Source organism: Urocitellus parryii, chromosome 1, assembly GCF_045843805.1.
Source record: "Urocitellus parryii isolate mUroPar1 chromosome 1, mUroPar1.hap1, whole genome shotgun sequence".
Lineage (NCBI taxonomy): Eukaryota > Metazoa > Chordata > Mammalia > Rodentia > Sciuridae > Urocitellus > Urocitellus parryii.
In genome coordinates, this window is record NC_135531.1 from 58,442,929 (window position 1) to 58,469,649 (window position 26,721).

Here is a 26,721-nt window from a genome sequence, read left to right on the forward strand (position 1 = left end):
TCTGAGGCTATTCCTTTGACAAGAGATCCACCTGAGAGCCTAGGAGTTAGGAACATAAGTAGTGAGGTTTTGAAGCCTTAGGAAATTTTCAAAATAAACACTTTACAAAAGAAGACACATGAATTAGAAAAATAAGGACCCAAATAGGTCAGAGACTAGAAATTAGAAGGGAGAGGAGATTCACACATTAGAGACCTGGGTTCAGAGAACTGATCCACTGAACACTAAATTGAACTGTTTGCCTCATAGCAATCAAAGGAAATGAGGAAATGTGTAAAGCTTTATAGTTTTCAGGGTTTGATAAAGGAATCTTGTAAGATCTTTGGTAGGGACTTATTTTCTCCTGGCAATAAATTCTTGGAGGTTTTTATTGGATTGAATTTTATCTAAATGACAATACAGACTGAAAAGTGGCTCACAAAAGATGTAGAAATGATTTTCTTATAACCATCTCTTATGCTGACCTGTAGTAAACACTGAGGGTAAGCTGTTTATTAAATCATAACTCAGCAAAGATATATCTTTGGGGAGTTTAGCTAATGTGGTCCAGACCATAGCTTTCTGGTGATTTATCCTGACATACAGACAGAGCTCAGGGGGCTGAGAGGAATGGGTGGTTAGCATGACTCAGAGATCCTCACTGTCAAGAATTCATTGTTTTTTTGTTGATTCTTAGACAGGGGCCAGAGAATGGTCCAAGAAGTTGAAAGCAAAATGAGCTTTGTGCTCTGGTTATAGATACTGATGTTGAAATTTGATCACGAAATGCCATGGTTTGAAAGGATCCACTCTGAAGTCTCAGTGTTTCCAGTGTTAGGAGTAAGAGGCGGAGCCTCGAAGAAGTGATTAGGTCATGAGGCTCCTCCCAGGGGAGTGGAATTAGAACCCCTTCAGAAGGGGATTGACAAAGGAGGTTTGTTCTCTCTTGCCCTTCCGCCCTCTACTCTGTGAGGACACAGCAAGAAAGCTCTTGCCGGTTGTCAGCACCCTGATTTGGACTTCCTAGCCTCCAGAACCATGAGAAAGAAATTTATGTTCTTTATAAACCACCCAGTCTGTGGTATCTGTGTTATAGCAGAACAAATGGATTAAGAGACACGAGATAAGCATTTCTTTTTCTAGGAGATGGGACTACCATTCCTGAATCCCAGGCTAGAAATTCCACATACTTATATAATTAGGACTAGAATCTACTTTCCCACAGAAGTTTGAACTTCTCCACAAAGTTGGGGCAACTTTGCTCTGGAAATGCTGAAAGGCAGGTATTACCTGTGGGCTATTGAAATCATAAAACTACCCTATGGCACGCTCAGAGGGAGAAGTTGGAGTTATTCTTCCTGTGATTGGCCACACAGTGTGCCCTCGTGGATTGACATGTCTTTTGGATGGAGCCCTCTTCATCAACAGAAATGAGAGTATCCTGGAGAAATCCCCTCTACCTGGTCTAATAGAGAGACTCCATGACAAGAAATTAAGCCAAGTTCCTTCCTTCCTTAAAATTCACGGTCCAGAGGAAAGCGTTAGCATCTAAGTGGAGCTGTCTAGCTATTATTATTCTAACTCATGAAGATTCTAATCCCTGAGTGACACTGGCTGCTATTAGCCTGATACAGCTCCCATGCTGAGCACGGATGCAGTGAGTGAGCTTGTCACAGCCCATCAGCAGGCCCCACCCTGGAAACCAGTCTCTGACAATGACAGTAATCCCCAAGCCTCATTGGGAGGTAGCCCCATAACCTCAGGGATCCAGTGTAGGATCTTGAATCTGGTTTCTTCTCTATCCAGCCCAGACCACGTACCAAATAAGTCACCAGTGCCTAGCATAGAGAAGTGGATATGCTTATGGTGTAAATAAATACGTGAGTGAATGCTACTGAGATTAAAGCCAGCAGAAACTCTGGGGTTGGAGCCAGTCCCCATGAGGAGAGGAGGCAGGACCTGACATGTAACTACAAAAGACTGGGAACACATGATGGTTCCTGACAGCTGAGACCCTTGAGGTCTTCTTGACACAAAGAGAGAAGATGAGAGGGCCACACCAGCTGATAGTACTGTGCTCGGGGCTGAGGGGGAAGCCCTCCAGTGTGCAGGACTGGAAAAGCCAATGGCAGTCTCCTCTTCCACCGTCTCTTCTCCTAGAATGTTTTCCTTGTCCTCTGTTGAGCATTTCCTCCTTCCAATCTCATCTACAGTTCAATTGAACAAAATATGGCAAGCAGGAGAATCTCCTGGGCCAGTGGTTCTCAGAGTAAAAACATAACCACCTCAGAGATATAGGGACCCCAGATATTTTTCTATAAGATCCCTGGGTGAAGGGGTTGAGAGTTGCCATGCTGGTCAGACACGAAACCTCCAGCACCCCTCATTTTTCTATGTGGACAGCTAAGGCGTATGTAAGCTCTCCTTTTGCTCTTTGACAAGTCTGGAAGGTTATTTTGTCACTTACTCTACTCACTTTCAAGTATCTCAGAATATTTCTTATCCAGAAGGACTGAGGTCTTACTTAATAGCTATTAAAGATATTTCTGAAGGTAGAACTTCAAAAGAACACTACGATTTTACAAAGATGTTTTTATGTGATGTTTTTACATGACTGTAAATAAATACTTCAAACTAGTTATTATTCCTTTCTCAAGTGTGAACAGCTGCAAATAATGAACAACAAAAATCTAAAAAATAAAAAAAATGAAGGCTTATGAATAACCAACAAGATTACTGTGACATCACCACAGATATATCTAGGATCCTGCTAACCCTGCTGACCTGGACTGTGGATCACCCCATCATCCTGTGCACGACATTGACTCATCCCTCAAATATTTCAGTGGTATGGCTCTCTTTTTAAATGGTTGATTCTTTAAAAAAGAAAATCTTTTAGCATCATTTTGTGGTTTGCGTGCTTTTGAGTAACAGACTTCTAGATGTTAAATCATTTTTCAAGGCAAATGAAGGAAACAGGAAGCAGAATACTCCTGAGCAGGGAGAGAGGGCTAATTGAGACACTGATCAAGCTACTTTCAGATTGTGTGTGTGTGCACGTGTGTGTGTGTGTGTGTGTGTGTGTGTGTGTGTGTGTTTATTCCCATTCTGTCTTCATTTTCCCCAAAGTCAACAGTTCTTAGTCTCTCAGATCATTAAAAACCTTGAGGATTGTCCCTAAAAGTGTTAAAAAAGAAGACCAGCAGTAGCCTTTCTCAATTAACATTTCCAAACATTGCAGCAGAATTCTAAAAATGCATCCAAAGCAAAACAAAAAAAAAATGTGCATTAGAAACAGGAACTCCTCCATCCAGGATATTTTGAATGGGTTCATCCAAAAGATATTAGATGGAGAAAACATTCATCTCCTTTTACAGCTGCAGGACTTGACTGCGCTCCTTGATGTGGTATTTTTAGACGGTGGTTTTAGTTCAGAAAAAGAGCACAACTCCCTCAAGTATACTCTGGAAAAGCTGGTAATCCTTAGCTGGTCCCTGGGCTCTGCCTGGCTCACGGTCCTGCCTCCCTCTTTGCTCCCCACCTACAGGATGATCAGTGCAATGACAAGACGGGCTGAATTAGGGAGCATCCACAGCTGGAGCGCCTCTGGGTGAGTGAACCTTCCTCTGACAGGATCCTATTAACTGTAATGCTACCTTTCTCTCCTTTATCTGAGTATGGCAGAGACTGGCTGGCTGGCTACCCAAACTATTTCTTTTTTTCTGAATACCCAGCTAGATTTGCTCAATTCATATAGCCATGTAATCGACTCCAGACCAGTGGAGTTGGGGCAGAAGCTATATGAGATCCCTCCAGGCCTGGCCTATTAAACATTTGCTACATAGTAGAATCCTCTGTGATTTTCCCACTTGTCAGTGACCTTGACAATCATATTTGATGATGTCAGAGTCGTAAGTTGAAAAGAGCCTGGGTGCTGATCACCCCTTGAGGAGAGTTGCTGATCAATCAAGAATACCTGATTTGAAATTTATATAAACAAGAGATGAACTCTTACTGGGTTAGTGACTATGACTTGAGTGGGTTTATCTATTATAGCAGCAAAATTATAGCAGCAATACATTGATTTTTCTTTTTTATGATCAGCTTGGTCTTTCCATGTCCCTTTCAGGCCTTGCAATGCTTTTAAAAGTTATCCCCACAGGTTTGGAGCCTTTTTTTGAACCCAGCTTACTGACCTGAGCCTTGACGATTGTGATGCTAAAAACACATCTGACTTTTAGGAATTTCTTGCCCTTGTATTCTATCATCATTGGACTGGGATGTTCTGGCGATACATAGCTAATTGGCCCTCTTTTCAGACTTCCTGCAACCTCACATTTTACAAACCTGACCTCCCTCCTTCTGTCCCCTTACTCCCTTGGAATATTTAATTTCAGGATCTAACCTTTTTCCAGTCTGTTTCATTTGACCATTGACAGGCCAGACTTTAGGCCAGTGGTTCTCAAAGTGTGGTCACTGGACCAACACACCAGCTGATATTCCACTCTAGATCTACTGAGTCAGAAACTCCAGGAGTGGGTTCACAAGTCTGTTTTCACAAGCCATGTGGGTGATCTTGAGGCATGCTCAAATTTGAGAACTATTGCTCTAGAATCTAACTTTCTGCAACATGGCCCTCGGTTTGCTTCACCAGGACCAGTGTCACAAAGGGTAGCACTGTAGTTTCTTCCAGCAGGAGACCAGGTCTAGAATTTACCGAGATAATCCTGACTTTTTCATTTGATGGAGATTTTCAGATATTTCTTGGAAATGAAACTTAGAGTCCCTCACAATAAGGTAAAGCATTTTGATTAAGTACATGACCATAAATTGAAGTGCTTTCCCAATATGAAATAAACAAGGATCTTCAAATCCTTTTATTGTATTGTGTGTCTTAGTACAACCATGAAAATTAGATCACTGCTAGGAAGCCAAGAGCATGATCCATATTCTCTGGAGCAATGCACTGGGCTTAAGTCTCCATGTGTTGCTGATGAAGTCACCTTCCATCTCTAAAGGGGATTTGATGCTAAATAATGATGTTTAATGTTGCAAAACTTACCCTGGAAACAAATTTCTTTTTTAAAAAAATATTTTGCTAAACTTTAATCCCTGGGAATAATAATTCAATGATGACAGTCTTAGTCGCTTCAAAAAGTCACCATAGAGAAAAAAGTAGCAGGCCACTTTGAGACTGGTTTTCTTGGGAAAGTGACAACCTGTTAGAGAGGACACATTACAACTATTGTCCTCCTCTCACAGCCTTCCACACTGTAGATAGATATTTATTCTAAGTGTTTCAAAATGTTGAAGGGCCCCTGGAGAAAATCATATTTGAAAGCTAGTTAATCTTTGGACAGCAGGCTAAAAAGAAACTAAAATTAAATATGTAAAAAAAAACCCATCTGTGCCAGCACACAGAAAACTATTCCACTTCTCACACTAATGACACGGGGTATTGTTGAGAGGTTTGGGTTTGGGTTTTAAATGTTTGATTATAATTTCTAAAGCTTTCCAAAATTCAACAAGGCCCAAGGCATATGTTTCTGTATCTCTTAGCAGGTTAGAGCAGGGATTCAAGGTGTAGGTAGCGAGGCCTTGTGGGGGGGTTACAGCCCCAAACAAGCACCCACCACCTCAAGTCCAAGACTGGGTCTGTGCCAAATCCATATTGACAAGGAGACATTCACCATGCAGGGATTTTTGTTTGGCATTTGTTTCCCAGCTCCAACTGGATGACATGAGAAGTAAGTGTTTAGACCTGAGGGCTGTGTTTCTGCACACGTTGCAGCAATGATGCAGATTCCTATGAAAAGAAATCAAATAAACAAAAAAAAAAAAAAGCAAAAGAAAGGAAAAGATGAAGATGTTCAACTTATTTCAGACCTGCTCAGAAAATCTCAAGCAACCCCTTTATATTTCTTTTCAGACAGAAGCGTGGGACGAGGTCTTATTTACATGGTTAGCTTCCAATCCAGATGTGTTTACTTTCAAGAAAATTTTAGATCCCTTGAAGCAAAAGGTTGAGATTGCTGTCACCACCAGCAGCATCACGAATCTGTGTGAGATGTTTATGCTCTCTTCTAGTTCAGTTAATCCCTCGGAAAGTGTGACCAAATGCTTTTTTCTTTTTTTTTTTTTTTTTTACTATGTTTCCATCTGTTTCCAGAATGCTTACATATACAGAAGGAAGAAACTCTAGCCATGACACCATACCCAAACCTCCACCCTTATTTGAAGGCCAGCTCAGTATCTGTCTCTGAGGTTTCTGATAAGTTACCATCACCATAAAATTCGCTTTTAAACATTGTTTGCGTGTAGCTCTGTGTTATATAACAGACAATTGAATTAGTGAGGGTTACATTTCTAATTACTTGAAACTTTATGTAATACTCCCAGGGATGGACATTAGAGAAATATGCACCATGAACTGAACCACAATATTAAAAAAAAAAACATGCATCTGTAGAACACATTAATATCATGGGAAAGCCAAAGGTCATCCATGATGTGGTATAAGAAACAGTGGTGAATATGGAAAACTTTTTAAAAGGAATAATTTCTTACACACACACACACACACACACACACGCGCACATACACACACATCCTGGGTTTTTTCATTCTCTTCCTCATGAGACTAGACTTTAGACTTTTGCGTTGCTCCCTTTTTGGTTCAAAGTTCAATCAGAATGAGCCTCTTTCCAACCAATGGTATTTAAAGGACTCATCCCATGAGCTGAGCTTGATAATGAGACTAGGACAGAGGATTCTGATTTTGGCAAAAAATAATCACGAGCCCTTAATTTAGAGAAACAGGGCTGCTGTATTCCAGAGTGAAAGTCAATAGTTTGCAGAACATGGTAGAGGGAAACAGAATCTTCCATAGAAATCAACTCATAAAGACAGTCTTCAAAGTCTGCAGTTGGACAAATTGTAAAACCAAAAATAAAATTTAATAATGAAAACAATGAAGTATCACCACAGAACATTAGAGACTATAGACTAGCCCCACGTGGAGATGGCCCCCTTAACCCCACAGATTACATGCTGTCTCTGCACCTCAGTAAGAAAAGAATCAGGAATGATAGAAAGCTTGGAATATACCTTTAAATTAATTGTATGCAATAAATATCTGTATATTTTAATGGCTCTTAATACAGAGTATTTGTCTATTCACTCTCATCAATCCTTTTTGTCGTTTTTAGAGTCTTAAGTGAAAAAAAAAAGGAAGGAGTGAGGAACTATCAGTCTTATTTGAGTTGATATGTTCAATATGTTGAATATTTAATTTACAATTAAAATAATGGAAATAAAATGTCTTGAGTGAAATCAATAAGAAATAAAGGAGGGGAAATCTATAGGAATAAATATAAGAAGATATCAACGTTAAAGGGCCACTTGACCACAAATGAAGATATGCATGATGAATGGACAAAACCAGGTGAATGGCCCCATTACAGACGCCTACCTGGGTGGGCCAGCAACTCCACGAGTACATAAATTAGTTTTCTTGCTTCTCAGCTGAAAATGCCACAGACAGGTTGTCATTTAGTTTTCTGCTTTCTGGGGGCCGCTTCCCCATTTGGAGGATCCTTCTTCCCTCGTTACCTGGGTAGCCAGCCCCTCCCACCCTTGCAGACTACTGTCCTGACTCGAATCACAGGCTCCCTCTGCTTTCTTAGGAGAATGACCAAGTTGCAGTAAATGGCTCCATCTATCTTGAGGCTATGGCCTCCCTCTTATAGAACCCCAGTAAAACAACTCCATAAAGAGCAAACAAATGAGCCACTCGGCAAGCATCGCTCATGGGTACTAACAGGGCTTTGCTCACTAAGTTCACATGGCTCAGTCCTGGAGTTGGTGAACACAAGCTGAACGGCAAAAAGAGAAATGTCATAGTGGATGGGAAAGAGGAAAGGCATTCTGGAGTATGCACAGAGCCACAGGGGAGATCAGAAGTTCATTCATTCATTCAACAAATAACGATTAATCTTATACTCTGTGTCAGGTGCTATGCTAGTCAGTGGGGATACATATGGAGAAAAAACAGATAAACAAAATAGTGCAGGTGAAAAGGATCTTTAGTAAAGGAATGGGAAGGCCTAGGGATGGAGAATGGCATTGTTTAGTCCAGAGGCAGCACTTCCTCAATCTATCAAGGATTGATTGACCACACAGAGATGCAGGGTGATAGTCCAGGTGAGAATCCTCTGGGTAGGACCAAGTACATAATATAGAATTAATTATAGTTGGAAACCCCAAATAACAACAACTTAAAACATGAAGAATCTCTCCACCTACATCTTGATTTTGATCTCAATTTCTAGAGTCCAGTGTTAGAATAAAGCTTTATGGTCATCACTAATCCAGAATCCATCTGTTTTTACATCCTACTTTCCAAAGTGTGACTTTGACCCTAAAAAGTCACCTCGAGGAGAAGAACCAGCCATTCATCCACAGTGCAGATAACAGGAAGAAGAAATTCAAACCATGACCTAAGGATCCCTTCCCAGTTAAGTCAGTTTCTTTTAAGCAAACTTTCTGTAGGTCTAAGACACCATGAACCCTTCTATTTCATTAGGCAGAACTTAGACATAACTGCCATAGTTAGATGAAAGGGAGAGGCTGGGCACATTGCCACTATCAATCAAACGAACATTGTATTAGAAAGAGAGAGGAAACTGGGGGTAGCAGCCAGGTCTGTTTCTACTATAATAGGTTACACATAATTCCCAAAGCACTCTCACCAGCTCTACCTCTTTCTCTGCCTCTAAAACATGAATCTGAGAGGAATTATTATTCTAGGGCCAATCTTGAATCTACATTAGTCAGACTTTTTAAAATAATAAACACTTGAAAACTTTGTGAATTTATGTGCCATTGTCTGAATGCACCTCAAAAATCCACTGTAATATATCCAAGTGCTATGACTCTATGACCAGGAGCTCTATATAAGGTAGGACATTAAGACCAGAAATACCACATAAAATAGGGGTCTATGCCATTGGGGGGAGAGTATAGGCTGAGAAATTATAAAGGAAAAGTGATTAGGTGCATTTTGCAGACTAACATTTAGAATTGAAAAGAAATTATAAGTAAGAAATTATTTGTAGGTTTTTTCTAGGAATAATCCTAGATGATGTCATAACAAAGAATCTTCACTTCATTGCTTACAATGATCCAGAGGTACGATTGGCCTCAGAACCACTTCCACTACAGAAGTTCACTAACCAAGGCCGTCTGTTACCTTAGTGGCCTCCAGTGGCCCACACCTCCTGGAATTCATACTTTTAATTAGTCCCTTCACTTGAATCTGGACTATCCTGACATCACTTTAAGCAGAAGTGGAACCATCTCAGTGGTCAGCCAAGCTTTATGAGTTCTAGAAATTTCTATGTTTGTTTCATGAATATCTTGAGCTGCTGTGTAAAGCACCTAGATGCTCCACTGGAGAAGTTGAGTGGAGAGGTCAAAGAGAAAGGTTTTAAGAGTACATAAAGAGAGAGGTCCCAGCATCCAGCATAATCCAGATCCAAATCCTCTTGTGAGCTGAACACAGCCACACAATGCCCATAGGTAAGACCATATGGTATGATTATGAGCAAATCAAATGGTTGTTCTTTTTATAAACCACCCTATTTTAGGTGATTTGTTATCCAGCAATAAATAAAAGAACCATTATCTCCTAATCTATCTATCTATATCTATATCTAGCTAGCTAGCTACAGGCTTGTGATGGGCCCTAGCCAACAAGGCCAGTCATTGCTGTGACTGCCCAGACAGCCCCAGATGGCTTCTGCAACTGCAGCCAAGAGAGCCAGTGCCCTTGCAACCTCTCCACACTCCCTCCAGGACACTGCCTGACCCCGTCTCCCTGAAATACACTTTCTTCCAGATCCCTTTTCTTGACTCTTCCAGACCTAATGAAAGCATTTCTGAGAGGAGCACACTGGACCTTACACCATTCCCTCCTCATCTATGGAACATCCCTCAAGACTTCTAACTGCACATGGGTCAAGTCCTGTCCTGGAACTGTGGCCAGAAAAATGAGTTCCTGGCATCTTCAATTGGAATCTGGAACAAATTTTCCCATAAAAGCAATCTTATAGATGATTTTAGGTTCTGTAGTACTATTAGAACTAGAGTTCAGCCACATTGCTAGTTAAATAGACATTCGGGGGCTGATCTGGGGACATAATTACCTTTTATAATGTTGTCCTAATGAGCAGCAAGATCCAAATCACTGACTGAAGAATGAACTTTTGGAAGTAATCTGATTAGGAGGCAGAAACTCTCATCTTCCATTGAATGCCAGTTATATAGTACACGCTGTGTGGTAGATAGGAGAAAAAAAATTAAAAAAAAAAAAAGTTAAAACTGGGGCCTCTTTCCAAGAAGTTACAGCTTATTTGAGAAACAAAAAACACAAGAAATGGCAAACAGGTGAGGCGTTTTATAAGCAAGGCTTATGTTATGTGGGACTGACAATTAAGTACTTTAGGGTGTCAAAAGCAAGTCCAGAAGTTGTCTTTGCCATTATTTATTTCCACTGGTTCCCAGACACCTGTTTTGAGATGTCTTGTGGATGCACTGATATTCACAATTGCCTGAGTGCAGTTAACTGTCCATGGGAAGTGGGCGTGCAGGGAGAGGAGGTGTCCTATGCACCTAGCTGTAGAAGAGAGGTGAGTATTGGGCTTAGGAGAGCAACCAGGTGGCTGCCCAGAGATCTCACAAAGGCTACCAAAGAGGTCTTGCCACTGTGTTTCCCGGACATGTGTCTGGCAACTAGTGCATCAGAATGGCAGGAGGCTTCTTATTAAAAACGCTGGTTCTTGGGCTCTTACTCCAGACACAAGGAACCAGACTATCTTGGGGGTGAGGCTTGGATATCTACACTACTGATTAACTCCCTAGCTGATTCTTATGCTGATTAAAGTTTGAAAATGGTTGTTACAAATACAGTCTTGCTGGAGTTGAGGAGTCCTGTTAAGATACCCAGGAGTATTTTCCACTGAAAAGATCCAGATTGCTGGCCTAGCCCCTTACATGTTCCACTTTTGTAACCCTTGCTACTGCCAGCCAAGTTTCTAGAAGAAAACAAATATGTTCAAAGAGCTGGGCAGGGGGCAGGCGGGGGGACTTTCACATACCCTCCCATCATTTTCTGGCTCTATTTCCATCCCAGCGCCAGCACCGTGCACACACCGAAAACATGTCTAAGACATCTGGACTGAAATCCAGCATCTGTTGTAAGAAAAATGAGATTTTCAAGCAGGGCCTCTTTGGAGTGGGATGGTGCCAAATGGGATGGGGCCTCCCAGGTAGACACCATCACATGGAAACTTACGAGCAAATTTCCCCAGGACTGGAAAATGTGCTCCGAGCAAGCTTCCAGAACTCACACAAGAATATGTCCCCCTCTTTGCCTGGGGCTCTTGCCACAAACTCCTGCTATCAGGGCCCACCTATTGCCCTCCAAGTCTTCGCCATTGACATATACCCGAATGGAAGTATTGCCATATGTCGGGCATTGTGCTGGTTTTATCATTCAGGGTGAAATGAATAATTTCTGGAAGGAGGCACACAAGTCCATGTAGTGGGGTAAATTTGAGGTAATGGTAGTTGCTTCCTGCTTCCCAACTTTCACCCTACCTCTGCAACAATTTCCGCCAGGGGGTATTTTGTCTCAATTGCCTCTGGGAAGAGATGCTGATGCCCATGCAAGGATGACAAAGGACTCCAACACTTGGCTTCTGCTTTTCAGAAGCCTGGGCTTAGGACATAAGAAAAAAAATGTGGATAACTAAGTAATTAGTTAAAGTTATTTTCCATTCTCTGCAGTTCCCTGCCCCATCTGTGCACTTGGGAAAGTTGCCCAGACTAAGGGAAAGGACGGTCAGAGGAAGGAGGATGCCAGCAGGTCACCACAGGTCGCCCTTCTTCACTACTGGCCAAGTCCCAGCTGTGTTTGAGAATCTCAGTGGAGGTGCCCTGGTCCCTGGTGAAGCCAAGGGAGAAACATAGAAAATAAAGAAGGGCCTTGGGTCCCACTTTCTCCTGAGGCCCCCCCAAGATAGTGGAAGAACAACAGATATTTCCAAGAGCTGGAAATGGATAAGAAGCGAACCATTTTGGTGGATGGCAGATGTTTGGATGGAATAACGCACAGCTTAGAGAAAGTCAGCCTGCCCAGTTGACAGGTGAGGCTCGGACTCATTTCTCCCCTCCTCCAGTGCCCGAAGAACATGTCATCACCTGGGTCTGAGACACAACCCTGGGGAAAGAGACCGGGGGACTTGATTGGAAGGGACCTGAAATGGAGATGAAGTTTAGGAGGTTCAGAAAGTTTGAAGAAATTTCTCTTTCTTGCATATCTCCCTTTCTGGCTTTCTTATCACTAGTTTTAGAAAGTGTGTAAGTGACAGAAAGGTCATGCTAAAAACTATATAAGGCAAAGTGCTGAGGTTGGAAAACCCTTAGGGGCTCGGAGCCCTAATGTTTGGTTCTGAAAAGAGTCCCAAAGGTGGCCAAGACAGTCCCACTCAGACTCCTCAAAGTTTGATAGCTGGTGGTATGGATGCTTTGCTGAAAGACTTCGGGTAATTTAATGTTCCATACTTTCTCCCTATAGGAAAGGGACTAATAGAAACTTGTTAATGTGAATAACCCGAACCCTAACCCTAACCCTAACCCTAACCCTAACCCTAACCCTAACCCCACATACAGGGTGTTTTCATTTGGTTTGGTTTTGTGTTGGTGGTGTTGAGGATTGAACCAGGGCCTCATACATGCTTGGCAAGCACTCTACCACAGAGCTATACCCCCAAAGCCTTTTATTTAGTTTTAGAGACAGGATTTACTAAATTGTGCAGGCTGGCCTCAAACTTGGGATCCCCTTGCCTCAGCCTCCTGAGTAGCTGGGCTAACAGGCATGCACCACCATGACCAACATAGAGGGTATTCTCATCACTGCCTGAGCACTGCATAAAAGGCCTTTAAACATAAAGAACATTATAAATATGCTATCAAATGATTTACTAGATGCTGATGCAGTTTCTCCCTGGGCTTTAGGATTCCACAGCTATTCCCCAATCCAAGCCTAGGATTTCCTGTTGAAATTCAATGTTTTGATCAAGACACTCACGCTGAGTCTAAGATCCAAATATATTTGTTATGAAAACTCATTTTGGCTGACACAGTGCTCTGAGAACCAGCCTGTGTTTATCAAAAGCATGGCTGGGTTTGTATCTTGAGGAGATGGTGATGATGTTGATTCTATCTATACTTGTTTTTTTTATCCACTTTTCTATTTATATTTCTTCTTCTCATTGTCTACCTCATTCTCTTATTTTTCACTTCTCCTTATTTACGTCTGACTTCTTTCTTTTTTTCCATTTTGTCTTTTCCTTTTCATACTCACATTAATTCTTCTTTCTCTCTTTTTATCCTTCCCTTGACTTCACATTTTTTGTTTGATTCTATCTTTCCTTTTTTTAAATCCATCCTCAGTCTGAATAATAGCATTTATTGAGTACCTAATCTATGTAATCAACGCTATATTCTTTATGGAGGGTTTTACTTATAGGATGGTACCATATTCTAGAGGAGAAAGTGAGTTACTTGTCCAAGCCACAGGTGGTAATCGGAGAGCCAGGATTCAGGTGGAAACATCTGTCTCCAGAGCCCAGGTCCCTACACTGAATTTCCTGCAATCACACCCCATTCTTCTTTTATGACATCTTTTCTCTGGGTTATCCCTGCCTACCTGGCCACTTCCCTCTTCACACAAACTCTATGTCCCAAATCAAGGATGGCTTCCATCAACCCTCAGCCCAAGTCCACTGCATTCTGCCACTGTAGAGGGTGTGGCTGAAAGGACTACCTATATGCCTACCTCCTCCTCTCCTGACTCTTATCCCACCTGTCTAGGGAATATGCTCAAAGGACATCTTTCAGGTCATTCTTTGAGCAAACAGCCTTCCTTTTCCCCCACAATATGGCAATGAGCTCACATTTTCTTATGATGGTCAGAATTTTCCCAAGTGATCGTGATCTTCTCTTTCTCTCTGTGTGTATTCTAGTGCATCAGATTCTATTTTTGCCAGAAAGCCTTCTTTAAAAATAAAATTTTTAAAAATCACCACTCTGATACTTGCTAAAACAGTAACAACAAAAACAAACAAACAAAAAACTTGAACATCCCCAGTGGGTCTTTGGTGCTGCCTGGCAGCTGTGCCATCTGTCCCCTGTCCTCTCATTCTCCCACTCTCCTAGACAATAGTACCTCTGCCATCCTCACCCTCAGCATGACCTTGTTTCCTAAATGACTGAGCAAAGGGAAAAAATCAGAACAGAACCTCTTTGGTGGACTTCACTGTTACATCTAACCACTTGCCCATCTACCTGTGTCTTGCTCCTTCTTGCTTATTACTGTGGAGGAAGCACTTGTGTGCACCTGGTTGATGGGCTCTTACCTGGGAATTTTATCCCCCTTTCCCCCTCCTATTCAGTGGCATTACCCCCTCCATGTCTCCCCTTCCCTCCTGAGTCCTGACTTTCCCCCTCTGCACTGGGTCAGATTCGACATCATGAAAATATCCTGTTATAGCTCATTTCTGAAAGCAAGGAGGTAAGTTTTTTCTTAACTCTACTGCCCCCTCAAGCTTCTGTCCATTTCTTTCCTTACCTCTGGGCAAAGCTTCTGTACATATTTATTCTTGTTGTCTTCAAATTCTCCCTTTACCACACCTCTTCACTCTTAAACTCTATTCCTCAGCCTTGTATCCATGCAGAACTCCACCAAATCTTTACCTACAGATGCCACCAATAGCCTCCATGGTGTGGACAAAATATTGCTCTAATGGATAGATCTCAGGAGTATGGCCAATAGTGGATGCCATTCTCTTCCTACTTGTAACACATTGATGACTTGTTTACCAATATATCATACCCTCTGATTTTCCTTTTCCTTTCTGGCTGATCCTGATCAGATTCTTCCTTTCTCCTTAATTTCCCTAATTTCCAAACCAGTGGTTCTTGAACTTCTGTAAGCAAAAGAAATGTCTAAAAAACTTGTTAAATAAGGTGCAGTTCCCTACTCAGAGGTTTCTTATTTAATAAGTACAGGTCAGCCCACTAATTTGCACAGCTCACAAGATCTTAGGTGATGCTCATGTTGTTGATTGATGGGTCATATTTTGAATCTTACTATATAACTTTTTCTATCACTATGCACTTCAGTGACTATATGGTGCACTTCTGACAACTAGCAAATTTACAACTCTAGACAGAGCCTCTACCTTGTCTTCCAGGGCTATATATGTAACAGTGTAACTGCCCTCCTGGCTTGGATGGCTAATGGACAACTCCTTTATGTTTTTCTCTCCATAGTCAGGGGCAGCTTCAACTTCTTATGACTCTTGGAGTCATCCAGGACTTCTCTGTTACACCTACCTGCTTTCACCCTCTTCAAATAATCCTTTTTTGTGGTTATTGTTGTTGGTACTAGGGAGTGAATCCAGGGGCACTCAACCACTGAGCCACATCCCCCAACATCCCCCTTTTGTATTTTTATCTAGAGACAGGATCTCACTGAGTTGCTTAGTGCCTTGCTAAGTTGTTGAGGCTGGCTTTGAACTCAATGATCCTCTTGCCCCAATCTCCCAAGAATCTGAGATTACCTGCTTGTGCCACCACACCAGACCCTTCAAATAATCCTAATGCCTTCAAATACACCTGGAATCTAATCACTTCTCCCAATTTTCATTTCTGCACCCCAGTGGAGGGAGCATTATCTCTCTACTAGATTATTATAATTGTTTCCTAACTGGCCTCTCAGCTCCCACATTCTCTCCAGTTTCCTCCCCTCCACTTTTTATTGCTGGCAGTTGAACCCCAGAGCTTCCTACATTCTCTGAAAGTGCTCTACCACTAAGCTATATCCTCAGCTTTTTTTGTTTGATTTTGAGACAGGGTACTGGGGATTTAACTCAGAGGTGCTTTACCATTGAGCTACATCCCCAGTACTTTTTTTAATCTTCAGATATGGTCTCCTTAAGTTGCTGAAGGCCTCATTAAATTGCTGAGGTGACCTTGAGTTTACAATCCTACTGTCTCTTGGGTAGTTGGGATTACAGGGTGTGCCACCAATCCCGACTTTACAATCTCTACTTAATGGAGCAGTTGGAATGATCTGAGTGGCTCTTGCTTCAGGATAGCATCATGAGATGGTGCTTCTGAGAAATGGGAAGTGTTTTCTGATGCTGTCACTACTGGCAACATTCACATGTCCTGCTCTAAGCAAAGTTTTGTTGTGACTCTGTATATAGTGTTTTTTTTTTTAAAAAATAAATGTGTAAAATATGACCATTATATGGATAATGTATTAGGTACATAGAAGTAACAAGATTTAGTACAAAAAACCAGCCATGCATAACTTCTATATCATAGTGAATGACCTTAGAATACTCCCTTTCAGCTGAGTCTTTATATGAAACCCTTCACTGTTATAGAATTTGAACTTGGGCAGAGTAGTTAAGAGCATATACTTTAGAGATAGATTGAAGGGCTAAAGGTTTGCTTTGTTCTAATTGTGGACAATGGACTTTAAGTTAGTTTCTCCATCTTGTTGTGAGCCTGTGGATTCATTCATATAAGGGATGTACTTAACACATAGCACGCATCAGTCAAGTGTTCTTATGAAGGTTGGCTATTGCTCTGTTCAGAATACTGTAGAATGACTTGTGCATACCTTTGTGGCCCATGCTTTGCAGGCCAGATTTTTTTTGGCATCCCTTGGTCATAAAAGAAATTTGTAGTTGAACTTAACCATGAAAATGTTAACTCTTAAAAAAAAAAAGGAGTTTACATGGACAATTACTTTTAAATGAATTACTAAGTGATGAAGCAATCAACATTTCCTTCTCTGATATCCTTTTCTACATAAAGTTGGACTTCTGTATCCATAGGCTCTACATCCCTGGAGTCAATCAACCATGGATTGAAAGTATTCAATAAAAAAATAACAAACATGTATGACTTCTGTGGAGGATGTCATTATTGCCTATATCATAGCATAACAGCATTTACATTGTATTAGATATTTTAAGTAATCTAAAGATGATTTAAAGATGATTTAAGTAATCTAAAGATGATTTATATAGGAGGATGTATGTAGGTTATATGCAAATATTATGCCATTTTATATAAAGGACTTGAGCATTCAGGATTTGGGTATCTACTGGGTGTCCTAGAACCAATCCCCAATGAATACTGAAAGACAATTCTATTTTTAAAGAAAAATCTTAGTGTTTCTGTTTTTAGACAGTTTCTTTTATACCTGTCCTGATTTCTAGATATGGAAGACCATCATTCTCAGATAGTAGTCCCCTTATACATTAGACTTCCTGAGAAAGATATTCAAAAAGTCAGTGCAAACACAGCTAGCAGTTACTAGAGTATGTATCTGTGTGCACAAAAAGGGAGAGATCAAGCTTTCAAAATGAGTGCTGTTGCTCAGACAAAAGGATGTGCTTGGAAAGTGTTCACTTTCACAGGCTTAGGAAAACCTGGCTCCTTCAAAGCAGGCCTTCAATGTATGGGGGTTTTGACAGTGCATGGCTACCACCTCACCCAGGGACTCAGGTTGCTTCCAGCAAAAGTTTGATTGACACTTCCAGAGTGATTCTTACCCAATGGATCTTTTCTTTATAAATTAGTAGTTCCATGTCATTTCACCTAGTTATTCAGTAAAGCCTCAAACATGAACAAGGGGAGAAAAGGCTTTGCTTGTTCCCATAGTTACCAAGCCTTCATCCTAACACTGGGTTTTGAAGCTGAGCTGAGCTACAACTGAACTTATCTGCTGATTTTGGAACGTATATTTCTATCTCCCTAAAATATATGTAGCTTCTTTGGTATCACCAACACACATTAAAACAATTGCATGCCCTTCAGTTGACTCGTAGCTAGGTCATTGTGTCCCCACTGGGAGTAGGTCAACAGCTCTTGGGAAACCAAGGGTCACAAGCCTCATAGGAGTAAGCACCTTTCCATCATTTCTCTCCAAGATACTATTTTTTCACACATATATAATCATTTCTGAAATATATAATCCTTGTGAATGTAATTCTACTTCATATTGAACATCTATTAATAATAATAATACTAATAGCTTATATTTATTGTCTCCTGGCTCTGACTCAGACATTGTACAAAACCTTTACATATATTATTCCCTTTCAGGAATGGCTTTGTGGGCAAATGACCAAGGTTGTTGTGTATATTCCCATGGTCAGAGGAGTTCTGCAATTGGGTTTAGTTCTCTGCATTTTCTTTGAAATTTGTAATAATTTTATCTTTGAATTTGATATTTTAAGGGAATTCCAATGGTACAAAGAAGCACTATAGTCTCAAACCCAGCTCTAACATATTCCAGCCTCCCACCGTCTCTGTGCCCTGTCCAGCCTTTGTGTCCTCACACAGCAACCTCTGAGGACCTCCGCCCTTGGCAAGAGACTTGGCACAAGAAAAATTGGGATCAGATAACATGTGCCCCACATGGTATCTTGTGGCACATGTCCCCCACATGGGCTGGCAACTCCATGAGCATGTATCAGGTAAATTTTTAAAAATATTTTTATTAGTTGTTGATGAACCTTTATTTTATTTATTTATTTATATGTGGTGCTGAGAATCGAACCCAGTGACTGACATATTCTAGTCAAGCGCTCTACCACCGAGCCGCAACCCCAGCCCTTAACAGGTAAATTTTCTGGGGAGAATTGTTTCTTCACCCCTGATCCAGGTGTTGAGTTTGGAAGGGGTTGTAATCCCTTGGGGATCACCTTTTTGCCATGGGTTGGTGTCTTTTTCTGTTTTCTGTTGCTTAACAAAATACCCAAGTCTGGAAACTTTACAAAGTTTGGGATACAGAAAGTCTAAACAGAATTGCCCCAGCTCTTTCAATGGGCCCACCTTTGCTGTGTCACAACAGGTCAGATGGCATCATACCAGGAGTACATGTGAGAGGGAGAGATCACAGGGTGACAGAGAAAGCCAGATCAATTCAGGGATCAGGCTCACTCTTTTTATAATAATCCATGCTCATGGGAACAAACTGGGGTCCCATAAAAACTGCATTAACCCTTTCTGAGGGCAGCACCCTCAATGACCTAATGACCTCCCACTAGGCCCCACCCCTTAACAGTTCCAACATCTTTCAACATTGCCACATTGGGTACCAAGCTTCCAACACATGAGACTTTGAGGGGCTTGCTCAAGCCATACTCAAATCATAGCAGTTGACAGCAGTCTCATGAGAAGGACAGTCACCTGGCCCAATTTCCCTGCCTCCAGCCTTATAGAGGAGGGCAACCTAGGAGACAATGGGCTGCATGCATGTTCCCAGTCACGAGGAGGGGCCTTCAGGTATCCATGAGAGTATGCAGTCATCCGCTAGTATCCCAACTCAGAACCACAGAAGAAAGAAAAAAATGTACATTTTAGTACTTTTAATGGCATCCTCCACCTCCCCTGTCCTGCTTTTTGAGAACTGACATTGCATTTTTATTTTGCATGGAACCCTGCAGATTGTATGGCCATTCCTCTGACTTTTAGTTCCACCATCAGCCTGTTATAGTGAAGGGAGAAGCCACAGAGCTACAAGTGATGGAGTGGTATTCCAATCAGAATAGATTCACTAAGGACCTGTTGGTAACAACACTGCTGCATGCTCCCAAGTCACAGCCCATTGAGCCACACATGAGTCCCTGAGGTTTGTCTTTTGCACAGCTTAAAATGTCTTCTCATTTATACACATCATAAAATTTATTAAGGTTTTACCTTTAAATGGAGACTGATAGAAGTCAGCATTTGGCGAGGTGGGAAAGGAAATAAGATTGCATGAAAGCCAAAGAAATAGATGGGAAAATAATCAAAAAGACACCACGATGTGTGGGAAGTAAGAGAAAAAGCTGCTTGGAACTTGTGGGTCTTTCCAATTGTACCCAAGTGCATTGCCAACTGTCAGCAACCCTGTCTGAGCAGATGGGCAGGTGCAAGATTGTGATGGTGAGGGACATAATGACGGAACTGTGCCAGCCCTATTTTCCTCACAAGGTGTCCTGTTCATCTGTTAAATAGAGGAGCACTTTTATTAAGGGTTTTAGAGATTTTCTAAGCTATTTAAGGCATTTAGATGTTATAGCTCTGAACAGATGGTAAAAATGAATGAATGTGCCTGTCATTGGGTAAGTGAGGGGAGAGCTTGTGGATGATGAAGCAGGGGAGCAAGTATGAGCGGGTACAGCAAAGGATGATCTGCTTTTCATACCCATCCTGTGCCTCATTTATTTTCTATCTGTGTTGTAGTTTTTAACTCAATGAAATCTCTATGCAGCATCTAAAATTTGAGCTCTACAAGTGGAATTCATGAAGCTATTCAAATCTTCATTAGAGAGAACTACTGGAGAAGGCAGGGATCCTTTTTCTTCTGGGTACTTGGCTTTCTGTATATTTCACTGGAACAATGTGGGCTGGAGGAAGGGCATCCCACAGGAAGAGGGAATCATTGGTCTATGCTGTCTCACAGCAAGGAGGAGAGGTTGCTCCTTAGGAGATTTTGTGTGATTGAACAAACTAAGTCAATGAGTAGCACTGAATTCTCCCAGGAAGGATAAATTCTGCATGCTTTAGATTTCTGTTTAATAAACATTGAGACTGCTAAGTACTTGGCAAAGGATAGACACACTGGGGAAATAAAATAATAAGATAGTTGCTCTGATTCCAATAATGATAAAAGTATCAATTTATCAGAAGAGTACAGCAGTCACAAAGACAGATGAACCTAATAACAGAGACTGAAAATATATGAAAAAAATGTTATAGTCTTAAACTGAAAATTCTACAATCATAGTAAGTGATTTCAACATACTTCTCTCAGCTTTTGTTAGATAGCTAGATTTTTTAAAAAATCAATCAAGATATGGATAATATGGGGCTGGGGTTGTGGCTCAGCAGTAGAGTGCTTGCTTAGCATGCATGAGGCTCTAGGTTTGATCCTTGGCACCACATACAAATAAAATAAAGATTATTATATCCATGTACAACTAAAAAAAATATTTTTAAAAAAGGTATGGATAATCTGAAACTACAGAAGTGATGTTCTTTTTCAATCCCATATAGTACATTGTACAAATGCATAGTCTGGTCCATACAATAAGTTGTACTAAATTTTAAAAGGATTGAAATTATGTAGAGGATGATTTTGTCATTTTCTGGGCATGCCATAATTAAATATAAATCAGTGATAAGATTTCCAGGAAAATTTCAAATATTTGGAATTTAAGAAACATACTTCTAAGTAATCTAAAGGTCAAAGAATAAAATATCAAATAAATGTATAACAAAAATATTTTAAACTTAATTAATAATGAAAGTGTAACATTGCAAAATTTAGTTAAGCAGTGAAATTTAGTTAAGCAATGCTTAGAGGGAAATTTATACCTGTCATTATTTAAATTAGGAAATAAGAAAGGTCTGAAGCCAACAATCCCAGGTTTCAGTTTCAAAAGATGGGACAAAAGTAAAATAAACTCAAAGTAGGTAGATGTAAGTGGACAAGCAAGACTAACACCGGTAAAAGCAGAAATCAACAAAATGGAAAAGAATAACAACATAAAAGAAATTAAAAAACTGAGAAAATCAACAGAACTGATACTTGTCTAGCTCAAAGGATCAAAAAAAAAAAAAGGAAACAAATGAAAGTTACCAATGTCAGAAAAGACAGAAAGATTATCACTATCAGATGCTAAAAGATACTATACACATTAAAAAAGAGAGAGAGAAAAAAGAGACAACTTGATGCTGATAAATTCACCAACTTATATGGAAAGGAATCATAGCTTAAAAATAGAAGTTACCAAAATTGACACAAGATGGAACAAAAAATATGAATAACTTTATTTAAAATTGTTGTTATCAAAAACTTCCCATCAAGAAAATTCCAAGCCAGATGATAAAATGTATCAAAGATTGAAGAAATAGCATTGATCTTACTCAAACTCTTTTCAGAAAATAAAGAAGAAAAAGCAATTCCCAATTTCACATTATTAGATATGAATAATCTTAATACCAAAACATAACAAAGACATTACAAAACAAGAGAAAAATAACAGATCAACATTTCTTATGCTCAGAGATGCAAAAATCTTTAATAAAATATTAGCAAATCAAATTCAACTATGTATGAAGAGAATGATGCATACGGTCAAATGTGATTAATCCCAGTGAGACAGTCAAGCTAGTTCTCAGTTTTATGGGATTAACAGACAGACCAGAAAATTAGGAATTAAAAAGTAAACCAGTCTTTGAGGCTATAAAATTGAGATAACACACTAGGAGGAGAGAAGTTGGCAAATCAATTCAGCCTTTAAAGACTATGCGCCAGTGGAAATAGCAAATACAAAATACAGAGAACAGGGCTAGGGATGTGGCTCAGTGGTTAAGCATCCCTGGATTCACTCCCTGGTATGAGAGAGAGAGAGAGAGAGAGAGAGAGAGAGAGAGAGAGAGAGAGAGAGAAGAAGAAGAAGAGGAGGGGAGGGGAGGGGAGGGGAGGGGAGGGGAAGGGAGGGGAAAGAGAAAAAGAAAACAGAAAATCAAACCTGTTGGGCAAGGAAATAATCTGCTATTTTCCAAAACCCAATTAGGAACATTTCCAGATGATAAGGAGGCAAATTCCAGGTTGAAATGGTCAAACATATTCATAGGAAGGTCACTAGAGTACCTAAAGATACCTTTATTTTATTAACACAGTAAAAGTCACACTCTGGGGTAGAGACTTAAACTGGTTAAGAGACACATATCACATGGAGAAGCATGATGAAGAATTCAGGTTATAATTAAACCCCCATAGCTACATGTGATCACATCAAGAAACTGGGTGTCTGCCTACCCCATAGATGACACACACTCCCAAGGGCTGCATCTCTCCTCTTGGCTTGAACAGATGTCCCCATAAAACTTTGCCTGAGAATTTGCCCTCACTTGATCCAGTTTTATTTCTATTGTTGCTGGGTCAGAAGTTCCAGTCTCTGGTATCACCAGGAATGCAAGGTTAGTCCAACCTTAGCAAAGTAAGCAATGTAAATCCTTGTATTGATAAAATAAAAGGCTAAAATAATATGATCATTTTAATAGATGCAGAAAAAATTTTGACAAAATTGAACATTTGTTTATATTTAAAATTCTTATCAAATTAAAAATGTTTGAAAACTTTTTTAATCTTATAAAGGAATCTACAAAAAGTTTTATCATACTTAAAAATCATATTGAAGGCTGGGGTTATAGCTCAGTTGGTAGAGTGTTTGCCTCACATGCACAAGGTCAAGGGTTCAATCCCAGCACCACCAAAAAAAAAAAAAAAAAAAGAATCATATTGAATTTAAGATCCAGATCAAGTCAAGAATGTCTTTTCACATGACTTCTATTCCACATTGTACTAGAGGTTTCACTCAATGCAAAGGCAATAAAAGGTATATCAATCAGAAAAGAACTAAAACTCTCCTTCCTTACAGATTATATAATTATCTACTTAGAATATACTAAAGTATATATAAAACAGCTACCAGAGCTGATAACAGAATTTAAAATGCAAGAATATATTGGATTTCTAGGCAATAACAGTGAAAGAATAAAAAATGAAATTTCAAGAGAATGAATTTTACATTGAAGATCTGAAAATTTTACAGTATGTAAATTATAAGTCATTGTGAAAAACACAAGAATAAGACAAATGACAGGTCTTTACATTTCTCACTCCCTGGTGATCAGAGTTCCAGGTGTTAGCACTACTGACACTTCCTCTCAAGGACAGCTTCCTTCCTGCATCCCTGAGTGGGTAAGTTGCCTACTTGGGCAATGTGACCCACTTCTCTGCCTGGCCGTATTGGCAGCATACTCCTCATGCTCACCCTCTAGCTGCATTGGGAAAGCTGTGGAGTATTCAGGCAGGTCAGATCACGGAGAGATCAAAGTTCAGTTTGGAGTGTTCAGTCAGGTCAGTTCATGGAGAGCTCTGCATGCTGTGTTTAGGAACTTGGCACTTCACCTTACATGTGGTGATTAGGTCACCACTAGGAGATGTTTCAGGAAGTCACAAATTTTCAGATAATCCAGGCAACTTCTTGCTTGACCCTTTAATCTACTCTTGGTCTATGACTCTCCCTTACCAGCAATGTTTGCATCTACTGCAATGCCCAAGTCAATGGACTGATTGCAGGTTTTTCATAGACATGTGGGTTCCTATCCCTGAAAAACACAGCAATAAATGGGGGTACCTTAGTGTGTTTCCTGAATAATAATACAGGACTCTTGCCCTTGCCAACCTAGGATATAAACTTCAGGCTTTCATTCTTGTAGTGTTAAGAAGGAATTGAAGCTCTGAAAATCTGTTGTTCTAGCATCGAGAAGGTAAATGACTTTCAGATTTAGGTTAGTAAAACTTTGTTTCCACCATCACCCTGATAATTATCTACTTTACTTGTTCTAGAAAGGTTATACTAGATCCTATAGGACTTTGATTTGGAATCAGTATTGGCTTCAACCAATGCTCAAATAAACTTGAGATCCTCTAATAAATGTCCTCTTCACTTGGTACTCAGTATAGTTTTCCAAGTTACTGCCAAATCATTTGATTTCAGAATTATAACACTCAGGCTACACTAAAAATCAATAAGCAGAAAATGGAGATCATGTTGGAGATTCCATTCATTGAGTTAATTTCACCTATAGAGTAAGATAATATTTTAGGAACGATTTAGCACCCTCTTTGTGCTTAGAAGCAAACTATTATGCTCTAAAGGGGAAGGAAAATTGACTAATTTAAATTCTGTCTGCAGTGCTATTGGGAACCTTTTGTGGTTTACATGGGCATTTTATCTTTCTGAAAAATATATATTATTTCGAGAGCAGCCCAAGATGGCCGACTTCGAGGATCGGGTGTCGGATGAGGAGAAGGTACTTATAGCTGCTAAATTCATCACTCATGCACCCCCAGGGGAGTTTAATGAAGTATTCAATGATGTCTGGCTACTACTTAACAATGACAATCTCCTCAGGGAAGGAGCAGCACATGCATTTGCCCAATATAACATGGACCAGTTCACACCTGTGAAGATAGAAGGATATGAAGATCAGGTCTTAATTACAGAGCATGGTGACCTGGGTAATAGCCGATTTTTAGATCCAAGAAACAAAATTTCCTTTAAGTTTGATCACTTACGGAAAGAAGCAAGTGACCCTCAACCAGAGGAAGTAGAGGGAGGTTTGAAGTCTTGGAGAGAATCCTGTGACAATGCTTTAAGAGCCTATGTGAAAGATCATTATTCCAACGGCTTCTGTACTGTTTATGCTAAAACTATAGATGGGCAACAGACTATTATTGCATGTATTGAAAGCCACCAGTTTCAGCCTAAAAACTTCTGGAATGGTCGTTGGAGATCAGAGTGGAAGTTCACTATTACACCACCTACAGCCCAGGTGGTTGGAGTACTCAAGATTCAGGTTCACTATTATGAAGATGGAAATGTTCAGTTGGTTAGTCATAAAGATGTATAAGATTTAGTAACTGTTTCGAATGAAGTCCAAACTGCCAAGGAGTTTATTAAAATCATAGAGAGTGCAGAAAATGAATATCAGACTGCAATTAGTGAAAACTACCAAACAATGTCAGACACCACATTCAAGGCCTTGCGCCGGCAGCTTCCAGTTACCCGCACCAAAATTGATTGGAACAAGATACTCAGCTACAAGATTGGCAAAGAAATGCAGAATGCTTAAAGGCTGACTGTAGGATTCTTCAGTATGTAGAAAGAGCAGGATTCAACATGTGGTCATATGATAAATAAGTGATTTATAAACAAGAGTGATATTTTGCAAGGGCTTTCAAAGTTAACAGATTTTTTTAGCCTCATGAAATACTGTTGAACCTATAGCATTGACTTCATCTTTTTGTGTTCTCTGCCTTGTATTTTTCTGTTATCACTATATCTACTTGTAAATCTTTTTTTTTTTTCCTTTTTGTTAATTCTGCTACAATTAGTGTTGAAGAAAGATCCATCTATTCTGGGGTCATTTTACTCTTTAGAAAATTTTCCTAGCCATGAAGTCCTGTTACTGATTTAGACAGATAATATGCTCAGTACTTTTACCCTGTGCTCCAAAGCACTTCTGGTACTTCAGTGCTTTTGACTGATCCACCAACAGCCAAGGAGGCTCTGCTACAAATCGTAGCTAAATGGAAGACACATTCATCCTTCTCCCTCTGACTGCTTTGATCATCATTTATAGCATCTCATAACTATAGTTTTCAAAAGTTTGGATTGAGGCTTTTCAGGTCCATTTTGGGGGGCAAAGGAAGTTTTCTGGAAATTCCATGACAGCCAGCTTCTCTGGGGGGCACTCATTTTTAAATCCAAAGACTTGAACCACATTCCCTGCACATGGAATATGTTTGCTTTCTTCATTCCCTCATTGTCTTCTTCCCACTTAGTACCATTGTAGTTATAGACATCTGCATTTTTAGAAGAGTTTTATTCATGTATTATTTTTTTAAGTACCCAAGAACTACGGGCATACTGTGGATGTAGTAGAGTATAAAACTTGAAAATGCAGATGCTGAAGGAATAATACGTATCTTGTGCTTTAACACTTTGTGGCAGGATTGTACTATAAGCA

At 40.1% G+C, this 26,721-nt stretch overlaps 1 pseudogene; it reads left to right on the top strand.

The window, feature by feature from the left end:
• Nucleotides 1-24,956: 24,956 nt before the first annotated feature.
• LOC144253643 (F-actin-capping protein subunit alpha-1 pseudogene) lies at nucleotides 24,957-26,228 on the top strand (annotated as a pseudogene).
• Nucleotides 26,229-26,721: the final 493 nt, after the last annotated feature.